This window comes from Gadus chalcogrammus, chromosome 6 (genome assembly GCF_026213295.1).
Source record: "Gadus chalcogrammus isolate NIFS_2021 chromosome 6, NIFS_Gcha_1.0, whole genome shotgun sequence".
In the NCBI taxonomy this organism is placed as follows: Eukaryota; Metazoa; Chordata; class Actinopteri; order Gadiformes; family Gadidae; genus Gadus; species Gadus chalcogrammus.
Window position 1 is genome coordinate 5018394 of NC_079417.1, and position 24476 is coordinate 5042869.

General features: G+C 43.9%; 1 pseudogene; it reads right to left on the bottom strand.

The window, feature by feature from the left end:
* Positions 1-749: 749 nt before the first annotated feature.
* LOC130384732 (RING-type E3 ubiquitin-protein ligase PPIL2-like) lies at positions 750-23909 on the bottom strand (annotated as a pseudogene).
* Between the last annotated feature and the right edge of the window lie 567 nt (positions 23910-24476).

Below are 24476 nucleotides of genomic sequence, written 5' to 3' on the forward strand. Positions count from 1 at the left end.
AATGTTAGCCTACTCAAGAAACGACCTGCCTGCTAGCTTTATTGTTCCGCTTAGTCTTGACCCGCTGACCTCCCCTCAGACTTAACTGATTGGCGTTAATGTGACGTAACGTTAAGATAAACAACGTCACTATTTTTAGTTAATTAATATATATTGATATATTATCACTGAAATAAATAGTAGGCAGGACATTTGTATTGGCCATTTCATTTTTTTTTTTTTCTTTTTTTTTTTACTTCTGTCTGGGCCCCCCCCCCGCCAATCAGGCCCTAGGCACGTGCCTAGTTTGCCTTTGGGTTAATCCGGCTCTGAGCCGACACACTATTTTGATTTAAGGCATGGGTATAAAGAGCCACATTTATGGTCTGTAAATAATGCATTGTGCAGCAAAGAAGGGAAACAATTGGCAGACCCCTTTGACCGGCGGGCGATTGTGTTTCGGTTCCCAACTTTTGGGCGTATATGAAACATTGTAAATAAATGCTGATAGTCGGTGGCTCTTGGCTCCAAGCTGCTGGGTGTTGCTTCCTGACTGCTAGCAACCCGTTGGCCCTGGTCCACGTAACAACCACCTAAAGGACACCGGAACACAGGGTCGAGGGCAGAGGGAGGGCCGTGTTGTGTGGGGAAGGGAATGGTTTGTTTGGACCCCTGCATGACGTGGTTTAATGCGTCCACTCCTGCCGACCCTGCTGCGCCGTTGTCAAGGGCAAGCTGTCTCATCAGAGTCGACAGGAACACACCACTGCTGGTTAAGGGAAATCAGCCTTTTTAAAAATACGTTTTTTCGTTGCGTTTCATCCATCAGTCATCGTTCCCTCTAACGTATAATAACCATCGCTCACCGAGACTAATCGTTTGTGGTTTTATTCCGTCTGTAAAAAGGTTTTCATGCATTTTAATTAGCAAGCATCCGTTAAAATAGCAAGTTTAATTGCTCAAGGTGACTGCATCACATTCTCCGCTGAGAGAGTGTTCTTTTGTGGTTTGTTGTTCTAAAGTGTGGTTTTGATAAAGGCGCAACCTCATGTGACACCAGGTGGTAAAACAAGGGAGCCATTCAGTCACAAAAAAAAACTGGTTACCAAAAACAGCTTTCAGTTTATTACGCCATAAAAAAAGTTAGTTTTGGAGGAAGCCAACAAATTCAAGACCATTAAAAGCAAAAGAAAATCATGGTAATCTTGACAGTGAAAATACATTGAAACGACAGAGATGGACACAACAGATCAGACATGAGCCGTGTGTGGGCTACCAGCCGCTGAAGTTGCCAAAGTTGGTTTTCCCCTTTAACTTCTTAGCCGTAGAGCCGCTGGTGGAGGGGCCGCTGGTGGAAGGGCCACTGTCGTCTGTGGCAGCTGGCCGCTTGCTGCAGCAGGAGAACAACACACAACGTGCACGTTCAAAATGCACGTTCCTGATAGATGGCAAAACTTTCGCTCCTATGTTAATGAACTGTTCACATCCTAAATACTTACTCCAGGTTTAACTTTTTTTTTTTTTTTTTTTTTTTTTTTTTAATACTAAATGTCATTCATATATTTTATAACACTTTTTTTCCCCGAAAGCTTATAAAAATAGAAACAAAAATGGTTGGTGTGATAGTCAGGTGGGGATGTGTGGGCGTGGTTGGGGAGCAGTTATGAGCAAGGGACTGGGTTTGTTTTACTGTGATCCATCGAAAAAGAAACACTGCTTGTAATAAAACCCATGGAACAGTGAATCACAGCTGACAGTGACGTCCTCCACTGTGAAGCATGGATCGAGTGTTGAATCACTGCGCTGGCTCTGCTCCCAGATCCCCGGTCTAACCTTTAACAAGAGCCTCCATCTTGTGCCCACTCTCCAGCCAGGTCTACCCTACGACGGTATACTTTGACCTTGGTAGAAAGACCCCAGCAGCAACAACCATTCCCAATGGGTTTCTATGGCGACCTTTGCCATTTCAGTTTCCCCGTTGGCTGGGGTTGTTTGTTAAAGTCGTCCCATCCTTCGGTCTCATAAACTATATAGAATCCACTCCGCCGGCCGTAAAAGGAAGAAAAATACATAAATTAGCCATGGCTACTGAACTCATATTAAAAATAGAAAAGAACACCTATCGGGAGTATTATGGGCTGGTTGTTGCCATGATGATAATACAGGGCAGAAGCTATTCTCACAGGGATGTTCCATTCAAGGTGCAGTGAGTAGGAATCAGTGGCATCTCACAGTGAGGCTGCAGATTCCAACCGGCTGATATCCCTTCCCTCACCTCCCCTCATCACTCCATTTTGAAAGACATAGGAAAAGCTATGGTGGCCTATAAGGTGCCAGCAGGTACTTCCAAAATGTTAATTGGATTCTAACCTATGAATACATACCAATGAATATCATATGCCAACGATAATAAATTCAACACACTACAAAATACACCCAATTTAAGTTAATAACAGAAACGTTGATCAACAATGTCTGTCAGTACGAGACAAAAGACAAAGACTAGCGGAAGACTAGAAGGCAAAACCAACTCAGGGTCGGGTTCGCTCCTCATTCAGATCATGACTACAGTGGCATTCTAAGTATCGCCATAAGCGCAGCAATTGGCCTTGGATGGATGCCACGTTACAGGACAATAAAAAAAAAAATAGGGTTTCCGCCAAAAAATATAATTGACCCCAGACTAATGGTGTCGACTTCTCTGCAACTTTCCACGGATATAGAATTTATGTTGCAGACAATGCATTTTTTTCCTCGTAGCGGGTGGATGAAGAAGTCCTATCTTAGAACACACCTGAGGGTGACGGTTCCAGACGAACAAAAAATGGCAAAACTATGGCGTCCTGCGTAAGCCGAACGGACCCAAAAATAAGAGGTCAGAGAAGCCATGTTCAGGTAACCCCATAAGGGACTGTAAACACTTGACGTGGTCTGCCATTTAATGCGGCTGTCGATCACCACTGTCTGCCTGGGACAATAACTGCTAATGTAAGCCGCAGCCCGTAAAAAGGCTTCCTGAACACAATTAGGGCCCGACACTCTTCTTCATAACACTCTGCAAGGCTGTGCGGGCTGCCAAGAAATCATATCTACTTGATGGATTAAAACCCAGCCAGTTTTAGCGATTTACCCGAATCTGTTGCAGTATCACAACAGAGAGAGCAATACACAGATAGCAGATAGCAGATACAATGTCAACCGTTTTACGGCCCCTGTAAGGAAATCAACGCCGTAATTGTCGTATTAACACATGGTGCATCTTCCCCCGCCATGTTTCCCATGAGCCGGTGACATGCATTCATTATAATCCAATTTCCCACATCACTGAAGTGAGACTGGGCAAGTGCTTCGTATCAGCTTTATCTTTGTATATATTAGACACATTCATTTTCAAACCCTTCAAAAAGCTTTCGAAATGTCCTGCGGAAACCAAAGAAGAAAGTAGAAGGCCACTCTGTGATGACGCTCTTTTATACGCGGTGCACTTTAAGACATACACCAAGGGCAACCTGGAGCTTTCAGAATGATTTCTGGTTAAGGCCTTGTTAGGGGGGGGTGTGTGTGCTACACTTACGCGGGGGCAGGGTTGATGTACTTCCCGATGCCCTGTTTGAAGGTCTTGGGCGCCTGGTCCTCTTTGGCCTTCCTCTGGGCACCGCTGGTCTCCTGCCTCTCGTCCTCCTGCTTCTGGATCTCCTGCTGACGCTCGGCCGCGATCTGACACACACACACACACACACACACACACACACACACACACACACACACACACACACACACACACACACACACACACACACACACACACACACACACACACACACACACACACACACACACACGTTTCCAATAAAATCTACAGAGTATGCGCTCTTCCACAACCTCAGCTATATATTGAACAGACAGGTTGTTGAAGGACATCGTGCCTCCCCTCCCCCCAATCACATGCAAACACACGACACACAACACACATACACACACCTGTGCGTCCGCCTCCTCGTAAGGGTCCACAAACACACTGGCGGTCAGCAGTTTAATCTCAGACTGTGGATCAGAGAAAGAAAACACACGATAAAGTAGATAAATACACATATTGAGATATACAGATAGACACATCAATATAAATAGACACACACACACACACACAGTTTGGTCAGGTAAGTCTGAAGTGTAGCGGCAGAAACGTCCTCCGTGTCTCCCTCTCAAACTCATTCATTATTTAAACTCATCTGCCCACTAAATCCACTCTGCATCCGCATCCTGCTGAGAAGCATGCAGCATGCCTTACTCTACATAGGATACTAAAATAAGGCCAATACCTCACTATATGAAGATGTAAGACTTGAGATCAGGGGACAGGCAGTGGGAACAATGTCAAGACAGGGAGGAGAACACAGTCAATTCAGCATTATTCAAAACCCTCATCAATAAATGACAATCAATTGTCTCTGAATTCCCTGAGCTCCCTGATAAGCTCATTATTTATTTTTGTTTTTTTATGATTTGGCAATGCTAACTTTTATTTCATGTAAATAATTAAAATATGAGAGAGAGAGAGACACACAGACACACAGACAGACACCTGTCATCACTTCAGTCATTGTGGCGTAACAGGTATATCCCTATAGATATATATCTACTCTCACTATCACAATGTTCATTTTAGGTAGTGTAGAGATGGTTTCTGTCCTTCTGTAGTGTTTCTGGGCCCTGGTCTCTGCTGTAGATCAGTAGTGTTTCTGGATTAGGGGCTAGGCATCATTAATGCTAGAGATAAATACACTTTTGAGTTTGAGTGTACACATCCACACACTTAGCATCACCCACTCCTGCACCGTCTCACCCATTCCCACACAGTCTCCCCTACTTATCACACACACACACACACACCACACACACACACCACACACACACACACACACACACACACACACACACACACACACACACACACACACACACACACACACACACACACACACACACACACACACACACAGTTTTCTCCTGCAATAACGTACTCTCCCACCTGAATCAACGCGCTATTAAATTATAGCGCTCTTGCAATGACAATTATTTTAATGAGTACAAAATACTTTCGCTTGTTGAAAACAAAACTCGCCATTTCTGGAGGGAAATTAAAGCTGTGCAGCACTTAAAGTTGAACCCAAAAACTCTGTTCCTACCATGGACGCTGCTATCCTACCCTAGCAACGCCTGTCAGCATCATGGACATATTATAGGTCAGCATCCTCAAAATCATCTCTCCCGATAGACGAGCCCCTATCCTACCATTGGGTGCTAGGTGATAAAGGCCCACATAGCAGCCTCCTTTGTTTTAAACACCGTCCCGGTGAGTCCGTCAGCCTGCTAGAGTTTGGGACCAAGATGGCCACGAGGTGAATAAGGCCCAAAGAGCTTTTATAACCTTACCTTAGGCTTGTCGCTCTTCGGGTCGGCCTCCACGTTCTCCATGGCCGTGAGGGCCTCAAATCCTCCCACCACCCTGCACACACAGACAGACAGACAGACACAGACAGACAGACAGACAGCCAGAGATTAAATCACGTAAGGACTTCCAGACAGCCATTCTAGAAAAGAAGCACGTAACCTCAGAGTGAAAAATGTATCCCACTTCCAATGGCTTTAAAGTAACCACTGGAGAGTGACTGCCGCCTCTGAAGGTCCTCTGATCTGGGATGGCTGCTTGTTCCTCGATGCACGCGCAAGATAAAAGGAGTGCGTGCTTTTGAGGGTGTATCGCCCAAACCTATTTAAAAAAAGGAGCTCAAGTCTCATCTGTGAGGACCCGAGTTTGTTTATTTATTTTATTATTTTTGTTGTTCTTTAGCTGAATGTCTGTTGCTGACGTCTGTTGCTTGTCCCTTAATTGTTCTTTAGTTGGATTTCTGTAGCTCTCTCTTATTTGTTGTTTCTCTGGATGTCTGCCCCTTATTTGCGTAAAACAGAAACACATTATGATTATTATTAGAGTATACTTTTACAATTCTGGGTAACTGCTTCTTCTTCTTCTTCAGGCTATTATTTTAGGGGATGTGAAAAGTGTGAGAGTGTGTGTGTGTGTGTGTGTGTGTGTGTGTGTGTGTGTGTGTGTGTGTGTGTGTGTGTGTGGTGTGTGTGTGTGTGTGTGTGTGTGTGTGTGTGTGTGTTTAATGTCGATACTTAAAGTGGCCCGAGGGGACCTTTTAAATCGCTCAAAAATAACCCTCCTTAATTAAAGCAGTTTGGATAATTGAAGGGATGAGGTGGAAACAACATCAACTCCAACAACACTCCAATAGTGGAGTACAAGCCGCGGCTGAAGGCAAAAGAGTAATGCAGTGAGAAGGAAAACCATTAACACCATCTTTTAGGTTTCACACATCCCCTCTGAACGTGTGTGTGTGCGCGTGCGCGTGCGTGCGCGTGCGCGTGCGTGCGTGTATGTGGTGATGGCAAATAGGCAATTTCATAGATGCAAGAGGTGTGACTTTAAAGTTTGTCCGACTTCAGTAGCAGTCAACCCTGCCCTCATTCAAGCTTCTGCATTTCCTTTTGATTAGAATGGTTTGGACTAACTTGTTTTCCATGTCAGTGGGTTACAGTTAATAAACATTGCCGTTTAAGGTCACGTACCTTGTTGACCCATGTTGGTTCAAAACAAAGCTTCTTGTGGGAACTTTACGAAGAGATACAGATTCTGTTTCAGATTCCTGTTTCCAGCTATCATTTAGAAGAAAGATGGAACCAAGCTAGGTGCTGCTAGGTGAATAAACACCATGAACTAAACCATAGACTATAGTCTAGGTCTATAGACTATAGTCTAGGTCTTTGGTTTAGAATAGACTAAACCAACATTTCTGGAAGGTGAATAGGGCCCATTACCTAATGGAATGACCCATGATAGCTGCTCATTACTTTCAACCGTAACAACATATACGCTGTATTTTAAAAAGGTAGGTATCGTTCAAAAGGAAGACAGTGTTTGGTTTGAAGAGGAGAGACTTCAACTGTCCACATTAATAAGCCACAAGCACAGCGGAACATTCTATTAACGGCGTTGAAATGGCTTTTTAAACACCGCATTAAGGGCACCGCTGCAGTCCCGGATCATGTTCCCCCTGCTAAAGTCTTCAACTAAACCATGAGGGGGAACTCGAGTGAAATACACATTTATCAAAAGTGTAAGTTTACCACGGGTGTAAAAGGTCATCCCTAATATGCTTTATAGAAGTCATCCACTTTCAAACCTCTAAGCTTAAAGACCCACTTGCTCTAGAGGGGCCAATAGAAAAACAAGACCAAAGTCAAGAGTTTGAAATTAACTTTGTGTCCACAAAAGGAAAACACTGGCACAATGTTGCTACAACAGAAGGCAGTGGTTATGGTGCATGTGACTGAGGCCTTTAAGTTGAAGGGTTATGTAATCTGGGACCCAGCAGGCCTCCTATGTTTAGCAGAACCTCTGGGGGAAGAGGGCCAGGAGCATCGGCCGAAAACCACCAAGTGAAAAGGAACACATACGCCTTGTTTTTGGTTTCACTTCGGAGATTTAAACCGCAAATAAACTCATTGGCTCGACTGGTTGAAGCTTTCCAAAGTGGATTTTAATAAATTTGTTTCTACAGTAGCCAGTCTATACGCCACTCTTTATCGTTTACGTCTACGGGCCGAGTTTCGTTATCCAGTGATGTGACTGAAGAATCTTCAGTTGAAGAACCTTTCAGATTCAGTATTGCACTGCTGGTGTGTGTGTGTGGTGTGTGTGTGTGTGTGTGTGTGTGTGTGTGGTGTGTGTGTGTGTGTGTGTGTGTGTGTGTGTGTGTGTGGGTGTGTGGTGTGTGTGTGTGTGTGTGTGTGTGTGTGTGTGTGTGTGTATCTTCAATGAAAACAGCTGAAAACGAAGCCGGTATGAAACTGAAACTTTGATTCTGAATAAAGTTTAAATGATATCAAATGCTGTTTAGATATTATTGATATGTGTGTAGATTTGTAAAAATGGTTTGAACGAAGATAAACGGTTTGAAATTGATTTAGTAACATCTCTGCCGTCATCCTATTGACTCCCATGTTAAAAAAAAGAATATCTATCGAATATCTTAAAAAGTATAAAATATTAAAGAAATCCGAAAAGAAGCCCGCGATTCCAAGCTATTCTGAACATTTTTTGAATGGAGTCTTTAGGTGAAACATTGAGGAAGGAGATAGGTCCCAAAGTTTGTAGAGAATAATAAAGAGGAAAGAAAGAATAAAACTGAAGAAAAATAGTTGAGCGCTGCATGCAGCACTCACCTAATTATATGTGCCATTACCAAATTCGATATAAAAACACATAATAATGATAAATAATCGTCCAGCTCGTTGTAGTTAATGTCTTCTGTCCTTTTACTCAGTTGTATTCACTCTTCAGGAGGTGTTAATGAGAAAAAAATAAATAATGGTAATTTCCATCCTTTTGTGCCGGAGTGGAAGAAGTAGTAGTGGTTGTGGTGGGGGTGGTGGTGGTGGGGGTGGTGGGGGACATGGTAGTAGGTGGCGGTGGCTGTTGCGGGCTAACTGTTTCCTGAGCCTTCTGTCCACCATGGCACAGTCTCAGCTGGCAGATGAAAACAATGACTCGTCTTATGCCACTAGCTGTTCAAACAGAGCCGCCATCTGGCCCGTACTACAGTGGAGCCGGGCTGCAGTGGTTACACCACATTATGTAACAATGCAAGTAACGGGGAGGGGGGGGTATTTACCTTCCAAATATGGTGTGCTTCCTGTCCAGGTAGGGGCAGGAGCGGAACGTGATGAAGCTGGGATAAGGAAAAAAAAAAAAAAAAAAAAAAAAGGCAATATAGTGAGTAATAACTGTACAACATGCACAAACACAGAGCAAGGAATCACACATCAATGCTTTAAGTACCTGGCCAGCCATATCGAGTGTTGGGAGACTAGCTTTATGTATGCAGGAGTGTTAGGGGATCTGTCTGCCCATAGCTCTCGTTATTAGAAGATAGAAGAGATTGAGGAGATTGACGCTGGTTTTGTCAATGAGCCAATTAATCACCACTCTTCTCTGAACAACAGGGATTCGAGGTCTGAAGCAGGCTTTATAGTCACTGTGAAGTCAGCCCCAAACACAGCCTTTTGAGTCACCGTCGTGCAGCAATATTGGCGTGGATGCCCTGTTCGCTCCCTCTCCATGCAGAGTTTAACATCGTCAGAGATGCGTGACAAATCGCCGCACAAGCCCAGTGCGAAACGCGAGTGTCCTTTTTGCGTAATGCTTACCAGCTCCGTTAAGTTTACACAGTGAACGAAAAGATTTAGCATCGTGTTTGCAGCTCTCCTAATTTTTTTACCTCATTTAACCACATCAGTCCTATGCTGAGAATGCAGACGGTGACTAGTGATTTATCCCAATACTCCCCCCTTCCCCTGTATCGCCCCATCATCATTTGCATCTGGACCTCCGCTCCCCCAACAGAGATCCTGCATGATATGATCCTGCGGTGGGCAGACGGTGACTCACAACTGGGATTTGTTGGTGTTGGGTCCGGAGTTGGCCATGCTCAGCACACCCCTGCCCGTGTGGGACAGGTTGGGGCGGAACTCGTCCTTGAAGGGCTTCCCCCAAAAGGACTCGCCTCCTGCAACACAAGAGAAAGAGAGAAAGAAAGAAAAGAGAACGGTTCAACAAATGACATGATATCGATCCTCCTTCCTTTCTTTTATGCCCAGCTAGTATTTAGATTCAAGAAGGCCCCAGATGACAGAGCCCTTGGTCACGGAACCGTGTGGAGGGACGCTCCAGCTGCCAATCAAACGTCACCATTAAGGCTCGGTGCAGTCACACACGGCACACAGCGGGGCGGTAGGAAGGACAGAAAATATTTGGCTCCCACCGAGTTGTGTCCTACTGACCCATGTTATGCCAGATGGCGTGTGTGCTTGTGCCTGTGTGCCTGTGTGCCTGTGTGCGTGTGTGCGTGCGTGCGTGCGTGCGTGCGTGCGTGCGTGCGTGTAACCTCCTCAGCCAATCTACCTTTCAGGGGCTTTAAGCAGCAGTCACAGCCCGCCCCCATAGTGTCACCTCTGCATAATTAATCAACTTGTTGACCTTTTGCCGCAGTGGGGGTTGACCTTAAGTAAGTGGTTGTGAAGGTAGAGGTGTATGCAAGTGTGTGGCGTCGGTGGTAAACAGTCAACAATATTAAATAAACTCGTAGCCTTTTTGTTTCAAAGAAAACCTATGAAAATCAATAGTCATTTTCTCGAGAGATGAGGAACAGCGTGCAAACATGAACAGAGCATTCCCTCTGAGCAGCCTCACTCACTCTCAGTATTTGCGCCAGCAGCAGCTGGAAGACAACGCGCACAGCACAATGTAGCACCAATTACACAAGCAGCATGTCAGACACTATCCTCCTTCTGTACAACCTTGGGCCAAGTCTCAGACGAAACAGGGTCGGGCCGAACATAAGCAGTGAAGAGGCTGAGAGTGTAAACACCTATTCATCACCTAACAGAGCAAGGCGCCGTCATAAGCGGTTACTTCAGCAAGTGCATTTTAATAGTTTTTAAGAAGTGGCTGCTGTCCTTGGTTTAGGCAAGGCACTGGAGGCGAAGATTGGCAAGATAATTGACATGATTAACCGTTTTTAGCATGTTTGCGTATCTGCAGTTAGATTGAGATCCAAATCGGCTAATCTGGGAAATACAGGTTTGACAAAAAACAACATCCATCCACACATGCATGCCTAAATAGCCAAATGAATCCACCTCAGGACAACCGTGAGAAGGGGCTGACCTACCATGAGATCACATCTATGTGCACGCCAAATACTACAAATATTACACTTTGGTGATAGCTGAATTTACCGGTACATAATCACTGACCTTTCCCTGTCAAGGCAATGCAAACAACTGTCTGGGGGGGGAGTGTGTCCCGAACATCCCCACTGTGGTTTGTGTGGGTTGTCATGTGTCGGCTTTGTGTACTGCGTGTGTCGTTGTGCGGGGCCGCTGTGTGCGCGTGTCTCTGTTGTAGACTACACACAATTCAGTCTAGCCGATTGAGACAAGGTCTGCCCTCGAGGTCTGTTATTTTCCTTGTGCGTTGCTGTACTTCTTCACACACAACCACCCACACACACCACACACACACACACACACACACACACACACACACACACACACCACACACACACACCCCACACAACACACAACACACACACAACACACACCTGTTAGCCAGGGTGAGCCTGAGGCAACTGACAACAGGGCAGAAAAGTGACGTCATCTTTAATAGCGGTGGGAGGTTTGCGCTCCAAATTGCGCAGATGCTGGTGCAAAAACTATGCAATAAATCTTTTTTTTTAAAAATTAATTGGGAGGAATAGAATATTTTTGGCTCACAGATATCCTTCTCCTCGCGGCCTGGTTCCAGACCCGGAGAACAGCTACACCTTTCTCTCTGCATAACAGGTTTTGTCAAAGTTGTTTTTGCCTCTGCTTTGCGGACAACTCACCCTCTTACCTCAGCACTGTTCCTTTCGTTGTGTTGTCTGTGTGTTGTGTGTGTGTGTGTCTGTGTGTCTGTGTGTCTGTGTGGGTGCATGTTGACTCCTCTGTCTGGCGCTTTTATGCTCCCTAGTGCCTTCAGAGCTTATATTTAGCAACACGCTTGTACCTAGAGTTGCCGGGCTATGACACAGAGTAACCAAAAAGAGGTCAATAAATACTTTAATGTTACGGTGCTATGAGGGGGGGGGGGGGGGGGGGGGGGCTGCTGGAATGTTCTTCCCTGTGCCGGTTCCCTGTGGGATCCCCTCCTTGAATCTGGAATATAAAATAAAAGGAAAAAGAAAATAGGAAACTTGGTTATGATTCTGCCTGCATTACAACAAAGCCTGATTCTGTGGTGAGGTTGGGAATCATGGAGCCCACTTATCTGTAGCAATAGACACAAACGCACAATACAGTGAGGTGGCAAAACACACCGAGTTCTGTGTGAATAATGACACTTTAAATGTCTCTTTAACACAGCGCTGGGTTCCCTATTCTAACGTCGCATCAGGCAGGCGAGGATCTACTCAGTCTGGACTCCTGCCCGTTTACTTTGTCAATCAGATAATGCAGGTGACTACATTCATCAGCTCACCTGCCTTGCATCTTGTCCATCTCATATCTGTAAAAAGCCCATCTCTCTTATTTTCATAATTACATTATAAACTCTGCCCATAGATTTGATTGCAATAGAATCCCAATTCAGGCAAAAGAAAATAGGATGGAATAATGCTAAATTAATTGATTCCACATCTTCAGCATTCACATGCCCACAGATGGAGCAGATTTTTGCTTTTGCAGAAGGCAGACCTGTGCACGGTTAAACACGGGCACCGCCTGCCAATCTGAGCGGTTAGCGGGCTCTGCCGGGCTTTCCAGGTTTTCACAGTAACATTGTTAGGTTCCTTAGAAGTCAATCTGGAGCCGCCACAGCCCTCGTTAAGGTTTCTGATAAACTGCTTTTATGGCTTGTTGCAGCACCCCCCCCCCCCCCCCCAGTCTCTTCTCATAAAGAACAGATTTTTACTACGCACCGTGCTGAGACTCTGTCTTCATAGTGGCCTGGCTGCTTTGTATGTTGGGGAGGAACAAGAACTACGGCGGCGGCCATAAAGAGAGCTTTTTACAGCTTGCACAATCAATGAAAACCGGGCAAAACCGAGAAAAAACACTGCCCTTCTTAAACTCTCAAATGAAGGGGTACCGGTCCAAAGGAACATAGAGTACCGGAGAGAAAACAGGACTCCTCTGTTAAAACGAATGTGTGCCCAAGCGTAATGCGTGTCCCTGGGTTACCCTGAACCTAAACCATCTCAAGTTAAATGCCCAAACGAAGCACTTTAGAGTCACACCTCCAGGATGCCATCAGGGGCAGGACTTGGCCCCCCAGTGAAAGCCACAGCCCTTTAAGTGATGGTAACATGGTTGATGGAGGCCCACCAGTTAAAACTACAGAAATGTTATTGTGGGGTAAGTGAGGTAAAGGCCCTAGGTTTGAGATTGTGCAGGAACCATACATTTGTCGGCCGTCCATCTGAATGTGCGAAGGACCTGGTGACTTGTACGGGGAATGACATCTAGTCCAGGAAAGCCAATGAGCGACCCAAGCAGCCAAGGATAATCTGACGTCTTTACCATGAAGTTCCTGCTGGATCTGTGGAAACGGTGCCGTCGTAGTAGCCTTTTACACAGACGGGTGAAGTCTCCCAGCTTTTGGAACCTACGAGAAAGGAAGAGACATGACAATTAAAACACCGAATAATAAAAATGTTGGCGAACATGGGGACCATGACAGAGTGTTTAAAAAAAGCATGTGTATATTGATCTTAACTCTGAATTTAAGTAATTTGAGTATTTTTTTGCGTCAACAGGACCCAAGTAGAACCCAAAGGCTTTTCTTCAACGACATGACGAGCCTGCAAGTCGCTCACATTAAAAAATAACCTGTCCAAGCAAAAACATGACCCAATAACCACAGCTGAACACTTCACCGACACAACGTCGACGGGAGTGACAGCGGGAAAGACCGGAGCCTCATAAAGCTTTCGCTTCACCGCTACATTATGCGGCACTGGACAAGGACAGCAGGATTCAGAGTGCATGTGACAGGTCAAACAACCACTCATTCATTATAAAGAGCCGGCCGAGAAATAGCCCAGCGACTTGAGTGAAGCCTGCTGGGGCAACCTCCGACGCAGACGTGGGCTATGGGTTAGTCTGGGCGCCGAAGCTTCTGCTCTGTTATTCTGATTAACAGCCAATAGAACACAGCACCCAGCACTGTAGTACAGGGTTAAACATTCAGTGCTAGCTATTATGCACGTTTCCCAGGGTGCAAACCCCCCTTGGAATGCATGAAAACAAAAAGAGTCGCACGTCATGCATTGAAATACATATTTTTACAGATGGTCTATATTTAGAGTCTCCTGTAAAAAGTTATTTTTTACCCTTATTTTAAATGTTTTAAGATGAGGTTTCCGGGAGGAGTGATGTAACATTGGTGGCAGAATGGCAGTTGGGATTAGCACTATGAATAACCACAGTTAGGATAAACTGACAATTTTGAGAGTCAGGTCCCTTAGTAAGATTTGAAGAATTTCCAATAGTACCAAAACCAAGAACCAAATGCATACCGAATAGACCCAATCTAATGCAATCGGTAACAGTCTGAATATAAAATGTTTATATTGACAATGTCCGTCAGAACGTTTGACAGCACACCTTATATGGTTAAGGCTAAAAACCCTAGGTCATGCTCATCATGTTTGTCAAAGCAGTCATTTTAGGTTCGAAATGCTCCACCCCACACTCCCCTTGTTTTATTTTTCATGATCAGGACCGTTTGGTTACCTGTCACTTATCTATTACAGCCAACAATTCAAATGACCCAACTTAATTAAGATCATCTTATTCCCGTGTATGACCAACACACGATTTTTCATGTGTTCTACAAGTGTTGATTTCATGTTGCTCCATACGTGGCTTAAAGTGTATTATCGGTCTCTTCAATCCCCTGTCCATGCAGCAGACCGGCAGAGAGCAGGAGGGGAGCCTGTTGTTCTCACCTTGTCACAGTACAGCTCCAGATGATGTCCCCTTGTTGGTGTGGAGTGCGAACGTAGCCCTTCTCTTCACGTACTTGTAGCGCCCGGTGTCGTCTGCGGATGGCGTCTACGTCGGGGGACAACGGTTGGGTGATTATGCTCGAGTGCACGGTGAGGTGCGTGGTGATGGTCGGGGGGGTTCGGGCTGCCCACATGCTTCGTGTACGGTGGCAGGTGCCATGGCTGTGGAGGTGAAGGAGGCCGACACTCTGCCTGTGGAGTAGTGAGCCTGGAGAGAAACACGGGCAGCAGAAACCACCACTCTTGTTCATAAGGCCATCCTGTTTTCTCCCTGATGTCGATTGTATTACGTCATTGTTTTTTAATAACTCGTCAAGGCACTTGATAATGAACATATGCTGCACAAACATGTATTCTTCAAGCGTTTAGGCAAGTCATTTTTGCATCTTCAACTCTTATCATGTATATAGACCTTTGTATACTTTCTGACTCCATTTGTATACATTGTTTTTTACTTCTGTCTGTGCGGGCTGTTGTGTCACATACATCTACTGTTTGGGATAGATAAAGGACGATTTTTATCCTAACACCCCTCTTTTGGACTTGTAAGGAGTCTGTGTTCAGAATGAATACACATCAATTAGGCTAGTATTTACGTGACCGTTTCGGATGCATAGCCAGGTGAGCAGGGAGGGGTTTAGCCCCTCGCCTAAGGATGCTATCAGGCAGACACACTGGACTAAATTAAGTCAGTTTAGTTCCAAGGAGCAAATTTCATATTCTTCTGAGAATGTGAGAATGGCATTTCTGATGCTAGACGCAGATGCCGTCTTTTAATCAAAATCAGTTTTTCTCACTGAAAAAAAACCGGTTGACAAGAAAAGGTATTAACAGTCAAATAAAACGGTGTTACAGCGTCTTGTGAATTGAACTGAGGAACGCTTCAGGAGTGTCATACATTACAGTATGTTTGTTTTTTCAGCAGCAAAGGTACTGGCCCTTTCATGTCCTAAAGCAATGCCTAATGACCCCATCACGCTTTTTTTCCCTGCCAAATTTTCCGACGCTTCCTCACTGACTGGTGGCAGGTAATTATAACGGGACTCCTTGCCTACTATTGCCTGTAGCCGGTCTGTACTGTGGTCAAGTTCAGTTCAGCTTTGTACACTTTAAATAAATGCTTCCTACCTACCACCAAGAGGACGAGTGCTGCTCACCTGCTGCCCTCCCTGAACCCAGGGAAGTGTCAACTCGACAGGCATTCCTCTAGGCTCCTCCGATCGACCAGCGTTAAGCACTTAACTGTTCTAACGCGCGGAACAACAAGCATTACAAGGAGAAGATGACGGTGAGTCAACAGAGCTCTCCGTGCAGAAAAATCATTCTGACAAGTTCAATGGAACACAGGGAAGGCTCTGAAGGAGTGCTGACTCCCTAAAATGGCAGTCTTGGAGGGGAGGATCCCATGCTGTTTTCAATTGCATATGATGTCAGCTAGCTTTACCCCAAGCGGGTACCACTGCTCTCTGATCGGTGTAAGATTATGCAACTGATAACAAAACCTGTGATATTTGTATGTACGGGGGGGGGGGGGGGAGAGAACCATAGCCCCTGATTCTCCCCCACAACAGCCCCGTCTGAACATTTGTTCTGGCTCTAGTTCGTTGTGAAGGAGCAGTTTACCTTGTTCGCTCCGTCTGACCTACATTTCTCGCTCCTCCTAGAGGCTGTCAGACCGCCACCTCGCCTGAACCCAGCGACGCCAACCCAGCGCCAGATCAAGTACAGGAAGGCTACTTTGCACGGCCTCAAAGTGTCCAAAAAGTCAAGTGTCGAGAAGGACCCACGAGTAGCGGAAATAAAACTTTGGTAATAAAAAAAAACACACATATACAAGTCTCAGACATCACATCTTAATCTTGCACTTATTCATTTCTGCATCCATTTTTAATCCAGTCCCAGAGCATAACAATCAGAACTAGTACACGTTGTTAGAGTGCAGAATTTAGGGTTTTTACAGAGCTCATTAATAAAAGGTCACCTGCATCGTTTGCCATTCATGCTTTGTTAATGTGTTGTTGCCGCATACTAGGTAACCTGACTCGCTTTTACCAGTGCTACTAGTTGTGAACCAGAAGTATTGACAGTCTAATTTGCAAACGTTTTAGCTTGCCGTTTCTTCTGTTCAGAGTAGCGTTTTGTTGAACAATGCATCGTTACGGGCATTATATTATTTTATGTAAGAAAGGTATCAGGCAGCAACAATTTAGCTTGTTCTGCCCAAGCTAATTTTTATCAATGTTTGTTGAATGTCCCACACTGAGGACGATTTTTGAACAGTATTTGTGGTGTATAGAGCGCCAACCTTCTGTCCAGCTACAATAAAATGCTTTCCATTGAAAATACCGGCTAATGTACATACAATAGCAATGACAAATAGCTCACTTTGTTGGGGTAACTAACTCTCAGATCCTTAAATCTATTTATTCAGAACAAATAGGTTTGCTTATCTGTCTTTATTAAAGATAAACGGTCATGTTTTAAGACAGTAAGCCCACTTCACAAAACTTATCAACCAACACATTTCTTAACACTTATTATCCATACTTTGAAGAGCTTTTGAGCTTATGGAGAGGGCAGTCAAGAGAGAATGGAAAATAGGTTAGAAAGAGTCAGACTGACCCCTACTAACTTTGCCTACACAGTAAGCGCCAATAGTATTTGTTTTAAACCAAAAAACCCATGTTTAGGTTAGAAACGAGTTGGCTGGCTTACGTTCCGAAAACCCAACATATCGCCCGCCGCTTTGCTCGACGCTCATCATGCGTTAGACCGCCTAACCCCCATTGGTCCACTGCTTCACACTAGGGCTTTTGACTCCGAACTTCGTTATTCGAAAATCAAAAAATAGATCAAAATTCAACGAATATTAGGCAGCTTTAATATTCAACCTGTTATGGGCAGGCCAAGAGGGAGAGACGTCGGAGAACCCGACGCAGTCAATCATAATATTGTAATGACCACGGAAGAGGCAGTGAATGAAGTATTGATTAGACAGCGATTTATTAGAAACCTAATAAACCGTTGGAACACGCAAGACCGGTAACCATAGCAACGCGGTAACCAAACCTCGCAAAGCCCAATCCAGGTCTTACTGAAGGCAGACATTAATGGTCAAATATTATTAATAACTATTCTAATATATTCGAATATTAATATTAACTCAACAAACAAACGTCGAAGAGGATTTTTTTGGGCAAAAGTCAAAGCCCTACTTCACACAGAGGTCACAGACTGGGATGAAACGGGCTGTCTTTACCGCGTTGAGCTTGTCTGTCTTCTTGACGGTGGGCTCCTTCATGGGTGGCGGCCAGCAGCGTGTCCCCCTTGTAGTCCCTGTAGAGCTCGGCCAGAGTCTCCAGGGTCTCCAGGTTGGTGCTGTTCAGGTGGTTAGCCTGGGTCCAGCTTGGCCTTCTCCTCATCTAGACGAGCCGGGACGAGGGGGACTTTTGAAATGACCGGACAAACTTCTTTTTTTTTCTTTTTCTTTTTTAAGCTAACAAAGTATTAGACTTCAGTTAGGATGGATGGACTTGGGTTAGGGTACTTTTGGTTACGAATTCTTATCTATAAATCAAGATCTATTATAGTGCACTCTGCCCACTAGGTGGTGCCGCAGAGATTACTTTTTATTGCATGCTTTGATTTGATGATGAGCCTAACTTGAGAACAAACAATGAGTTAAACGTTTGCTGATCAATTATTAAATGTGAATGCCAATTATCTTTTTTTAACAAATGCAAACACATAGACACATACCAGGTCGATGTCAACCTTTAAGGACTAAGAGTCATTGACGCATTGAAATGTGCAGTCTGCATTTCAGGGACTATGATAAATAGCTCAGCCAATGCAGTTGAGGCAGGTGCAGAGTTCTTTGTCATAGTCCCTTGAACACGGACACATCCTCAATACACACCAATAGATAATCCACTAATGTTATGTGTGTCAAAAGAGATGGAGGGTTGGCATGGCAACTGGAGGGCACCTACCCGGGTCCAACACTTGAGGTTATTCTTCACATGGAAGAAGTCGGACCGTTGAATTTATCCAAATGGGTGGGATCCTATGGGAGGGACACGCATTCATCTACAGTCAGATAAGCAGGCCCCTTCTGCAGGTCAGCAATATAAATGGTGGACATATTCCACATGAATGCAGGATGTGATCCACAACACACCTGTAACGTGATCAGGTCCTTTTCTGGTGAAGGGCTCGTCAGTGAGGAGATCTCTGTAGCTCTTGGTCTTGATGTTGAGCTGTTCCACCGCCTAAAGGGCAAACACACATCCCCAATAACATTCAGAGATCTGTTTAAACAATACAGTGTGTTTGAACCGTTGCCTGAACCGTTTGTCATGGTTTCAAGCAACCAAAACATCAACAGTTTGTTCCAGGATTGAAATGGGATGTCACTGAAGTGGGTTAATGTTGAAGTCAACCTCAGCTCTCGGAATTCAGTGTTAAAGGACTGCCAGATCTTCAACGTCTCAAATACAATTCTTCACATCTTTCTGGGGATTAATATTCAACCTGCTTGCTAAGCAGTGGACCAGTCACAGAAATAAAAAATAGATTTGTTGATATGACCCAAGCAGTTCCGAAAAATAGGTGTCCTTGAGTCTTTGATTTTACACTGATGAAGTTTAGCCAGGGAGACACAGAGTTTAGCCTTTTTCCATTGGCTCTCTTCCTGCATGTTTCTTAACATCCTGAATTTGTTATTCCACCATGGCAGAAGATGGTTTCAGCTTTTTATAGCTGAAAAATGAGCTATAGAATGTAAACCAGTAGTTCAAAAGCTGTTCAAAACCCTGATAAGCTCCTCTACCGGCCTTGCTGTTCACAGGTATTAAAAATATGTTTGGGGCAGTAAAAAGCTGATGTATTTAGGGAGCAGGTGTGAAACAGGATGGTGGGTTTTTAGAGAGAGAGAGGAGTCACACCTCGGCAGAGCCCTGAGTTGGGATCAGAAAATGATTGGCCAATGATTCTTCAAGATATAAACTTAAGGCTCTCAAAAAAAAACAAAGGCTAATTAGGAAACGAGCGACTGGAGAACAACCAAGATCCATTTCTGTTGTACTACTGACAAGGCCACCCCCTCAGCCTCTCATTCTTGGCTTGATGGAGAAATGAATGTTTCTGGGGGGGGGGGATGACTCAATGGCAGGGGCACATTCATCAGAATTAATCCCACGGACCGGTTGGACTTATTGAAAAATAAATATTGTGGGTGATGATCAAATCCTGGCAGATAATAAGGACTCATTGGCAATTATATTGCATTGAGTAAACAGAGGAAGAGCCAATTCAAGAGCAGGGGATGAAGAACCGTTTTAACTGATGAGATTCCTTCGGTAGACGAGATCATGGTGGGTAGGTTCGGTTCTCGCACCCCTGTCTTTCAGTGATCCTAACAGGAACAAATTAATGAGGGAGAGAAGCCAAACCAGCACAAGCAGGATCTGCATTGTCTGGGGAGGTCTTGAGATCCAGAGCCAGGATGGTGAGCGGGGAGTTATTGGGGAAAGGATCAATAATGCCATAAGCAATAGGTCAATACAATTAAATATAAATGTAAATGTTCCTTTTCCTGTTAGGATGCAGCCCACTGTATGTAAACAGGCCCCACTTGGCGCAGAAGGAATCATAATGACTGATAAAACCCAGTCATGCTGCTGAAGGAGATCCTTGATGAGCTGCTCAACGGATTGCGAGTCACGTTTTGGCTCAGCAACCTACGCTGACGGGGCCATTAGTGGAGTTGTTGTGCTCCATGGGGGGAGTGGGTACAAGTCTTAGTGCTCCGTGTGGGGTGGAATGAATCAGGAGGGAAGAACGGCCAGGAGCTTCCAGTGGAAACGAGTAGCTCATGTAGAGCTACTCGTTTCCACTGGAGTATTGAGTCGTAGGTCTGTATTTTCAGCACAAAGTATATTCACTCACCTCATTGGAGAACACATTGCCGGTGACCTTGTTGGTAACAATGTGAGAGTTGTTGGTGAAGATATTGAACAGCACTGGACAATGGTACTTCCCTGAAGCAGAAGGAAGGAGAAATGTTAAGATACACGTTTATATATTTATCGTTGTATGTGGTCAGCTGTACAAAGTGGTAGCACTAGAACGGACACACACGCACGCAAACACGTACACACACTCTGCGATGTCTGGATCAATCAAGGTCAGCTTCTGTCTCAGGTGTGGCTCGACGACAACCCTGCTTCTGTATTTGCTTCCATGTTTCGTTGCATGATAATTCTGTTAAAGTCTCCTGCTAACCAACAGTTATGTGCTTAATCAGATACGTTTTCTTAGGAAAAACTGTCTTTTCTTTCAGCAGGGCGGTTTCGGTGTGAAGATGACGTTTGAGATGCGATGGTTTCATGGAATCCTTTCTAAGAGAATCTTCAAATACCACCTGTGCTCAGTTCAATTGTCACAGTTTTCTTACAGTTCAGCTCGAAAAAAATTCTGCTCCTGTCCGCACTTCTCTTTCAAATAGTTCCCGGTTGATCATAATAATATTTTTTGCTGGCAGTTTAGCCTGTAATCGTTGACGTTAGAGAGCGCTACAACCCAACTATGAAACAGTTCGATATTGAAACAAAATATTACAGGAATGGCACATCTTATTTTACGTTACTCATGGTTAATGTATTTCCATTCATAGTATTATTATGTGTAAAATAAATCCTCTGTGTACCACCAAATAGTGCAATGCGTACCAGCAGTGGTACGCGTACCAAGGTACCACTGTTTGAAGACCAATTATCTAACCTATATCAAACAGTATGGTGGATTGAGTGAGACAGATGCATGAATAAACACTAACCATCAGCGTTCTTTGCGAAGGTTAGTTTGATGAGGGACTTACTTCCAGCTTCTGCAGAAGAAAAAAAAAAAAATAGAAGTTGTTGACATTTTAGTGAAACAAAGTTTCTTTGTCTTTTAGCAAGAAATAATGGTGATAAATAGCATAAGGACAAGGAGGCCTTTACAGACAGTTAAATCATGTCTCCATGTGCTTGCTTACCTCTCCTGAGATGGGGTTGGTGCCGTACCTCTTTATCCAAGGGATAATGCTCCTAAACACAGGGTATGAATGAATCGCATTCCCTTCTCGTCTCCTTATCCCAAACTTCAAAAAAACGGAGGCCTTTGAACTACAACAACGGATTGATGTCCAATGTTTTATGTATTAGGTTATTTTATCTGAAACTGTCCAATGCCATCTTCCCTTTCCTGATATTGCCTTTATCATTCCAATCTACACCAAAACGAATATAGCATGTTAAGTTAATATCGTATTATTTTTAAAATCATATTATGTTCTCCACTTTCAGACTCACAAGTAAGAGCAAAGTAATACTTACAGTAGGTCAAAGACCACTCCTTCCTCGGTACAAACTGGATACTCAATGGTTGGAGGGACAAGCTTAAGGATTGAGGAAACAGTGTTCAAGAGTGTCAACAATGGATAAGGTTTTTTCTATTTGAGATTAATAAACAACCCAAGTTGTAAAGCCTCTAAATGTATGACTTGGTTAGTGTGCATAAGGTGCATAGTACATATGTAGACCTCAATACGTATACAAGATGAAACGTACACATCTTATAATTATGTGTGTGAGACTTGAAGATTAGGTGTACTTGAAATGCATAAGTCAATGGGAACCGTACAATACCATACCTGCAGTGGTCGAATGGGAGTCGTCTAAAATCCGCCTGGGGAATTTCTTTGATGAAAAGAACAAAATCATAATTTCTCTGCTTGATGCCTAATTCTCTATATCAAACAGGTATTATTATAAGAGTACTTCTCAGAAATATAATTGGCATGTCATGTTTGAATAATAAAAATGAATATGAGAATAAAACACACCTGCTCGCTTTCCTCCATAGAAATTTGTGTACTCCGAAGAGGTTATATACCTAGAACACCATCAAGAAATTATCAAGAAGATCAAAATGATTGACATGGTTAGCATTTTTGTTCCTTTTTTTTTTTTATCATCGATAGTGACTCATTTTAAATGTTAAATAATAAAAGCTCTATGAGTAGTTCAGGGGGATTTCCAACCCCCATTAGGCAGCAGCCTCGAGTGTATATCTTAGGAGGAGAGACCAGATTATGAAAGGTTAAAAGTAGGTAGATGCTGCAGCACCCAAGATTGATAAAGACCTAACATCAGGTATTTGTTTTGTATGCTTCTCGGATACAAATTAACCTGTTACTGAACGTGAAAAATATGGTCACAGTTCTGTGCGCTTTTAAAGATGCATAATGGTTCAAATGTTACGATTTGTACAAACAATAGCTTTAAGCCTTCATTCAATGTGTCCAATGTGTTGAACATTGATTGTCTTATATGACCATCTTGGCACAACACAGTCAAGCTTCAATATTTCAACCCCTACTTTTGCAACCCATCGTTTGTAAAATAACTTTTGTCACGCCTGGGAAAAGAAAGAGTCAAATCAATGTGCTCTATTGCTTTAGTTTGCCACTTCAGGAAGCCGTCATTACGACCTATTGGTCGCAATTCTCTCCAAGGAGTGCCCTATTATTAAACCCAACGGCATGAAGATATAAAGGAGAAGACCCCAGCTGTCTGTAGGGGTGCAATATTGGTGAGGATATCACCATCAAATACACTCATAATAATTGTAGGGCACTCTAGGGGAAATGCGACTTGATGTGCCAACGTCCTCGTTAGTCGCTTGCGGCTAACTTTAGGCTAGTGCTATGGCTCTAGCCTAAAGACAAATGTGCCTAAATCAAGTCAAACTCGTATAATTCATTAACTAAATGGGAATACACCCAAATAGCCACCAGATGGGTATCCCATACACCTGCTCAAAGGTTGGGGGACTTAAGCACTTCATATTGAAACATAAGGTCTTGTCTATGTTAGCATATGAGAGGTCTGACAAAAACACTTCAATATTATTACGGTTCCTTCATTCCTTACTTACATTTTATCTTTCTGATGTTGGCGTTTCCCCATTTTGACACTCTGTAGTTAGACCCCAACTACGTCCTTTTTGTTGTTATAAACTTTCGATAATGACTGTGAACTGTATGCAGTGTTTATATTCTGGTACGCGTCGCGATAAGATGACTTCTTCGTGTGTTTTTTCAGGACTCCTTCTTCTTCTTCCCTTAATTTTCGGCAGTCTGTATGCCTTTGCGGCACATTGCTGCCACCCACAGGACAAAAACAATAATAAAATAAATAAATAATACATTTAAAAAAAGAAATATTCCAAACCGCAGTCAGTCCATAGTCAAGTGGCCGCAATAAATTCCAGAACAGCTTTTACAGTCCCAGGCTGGTTCTTGATGGGACCCAGAAGGCTCCTCAGTGTAACAGGTGTTGTGCCCACCGCTGCATACAGCCGTTCCCTCTCTAGAGCGAGTCCTAAACACTCGCACACTCCCCGCACAGTCCATCCTCCTGTTTCCCAATTTTGTGTAAGTCCCATGCAAGTCCACAATGCCCCAACCTCAGTCTGGTTATCATCATGACTATATGCCTCCTTTCCTTTCCCAAAAAACACTGGTACTAGGACTGTGCCACCTATAGGGTTAAATAGTCACACTCCAAATGTATTGATATCTTAACAATGAACAGTGGAAAGGCCATTACACAAGGGTGAGAAGTAAGTCTTAACTCAGAGCTGTACTGGGAGTGCAGTGCCTGCCAAGTTAGATAGACAGCAGTACAGCTTTACCTAAAATAATACTAGGTTTTAAGAATGGTTACAGGAAGAAAGGTCTCTGGAACTACTACATACTAGCAACTACATGCA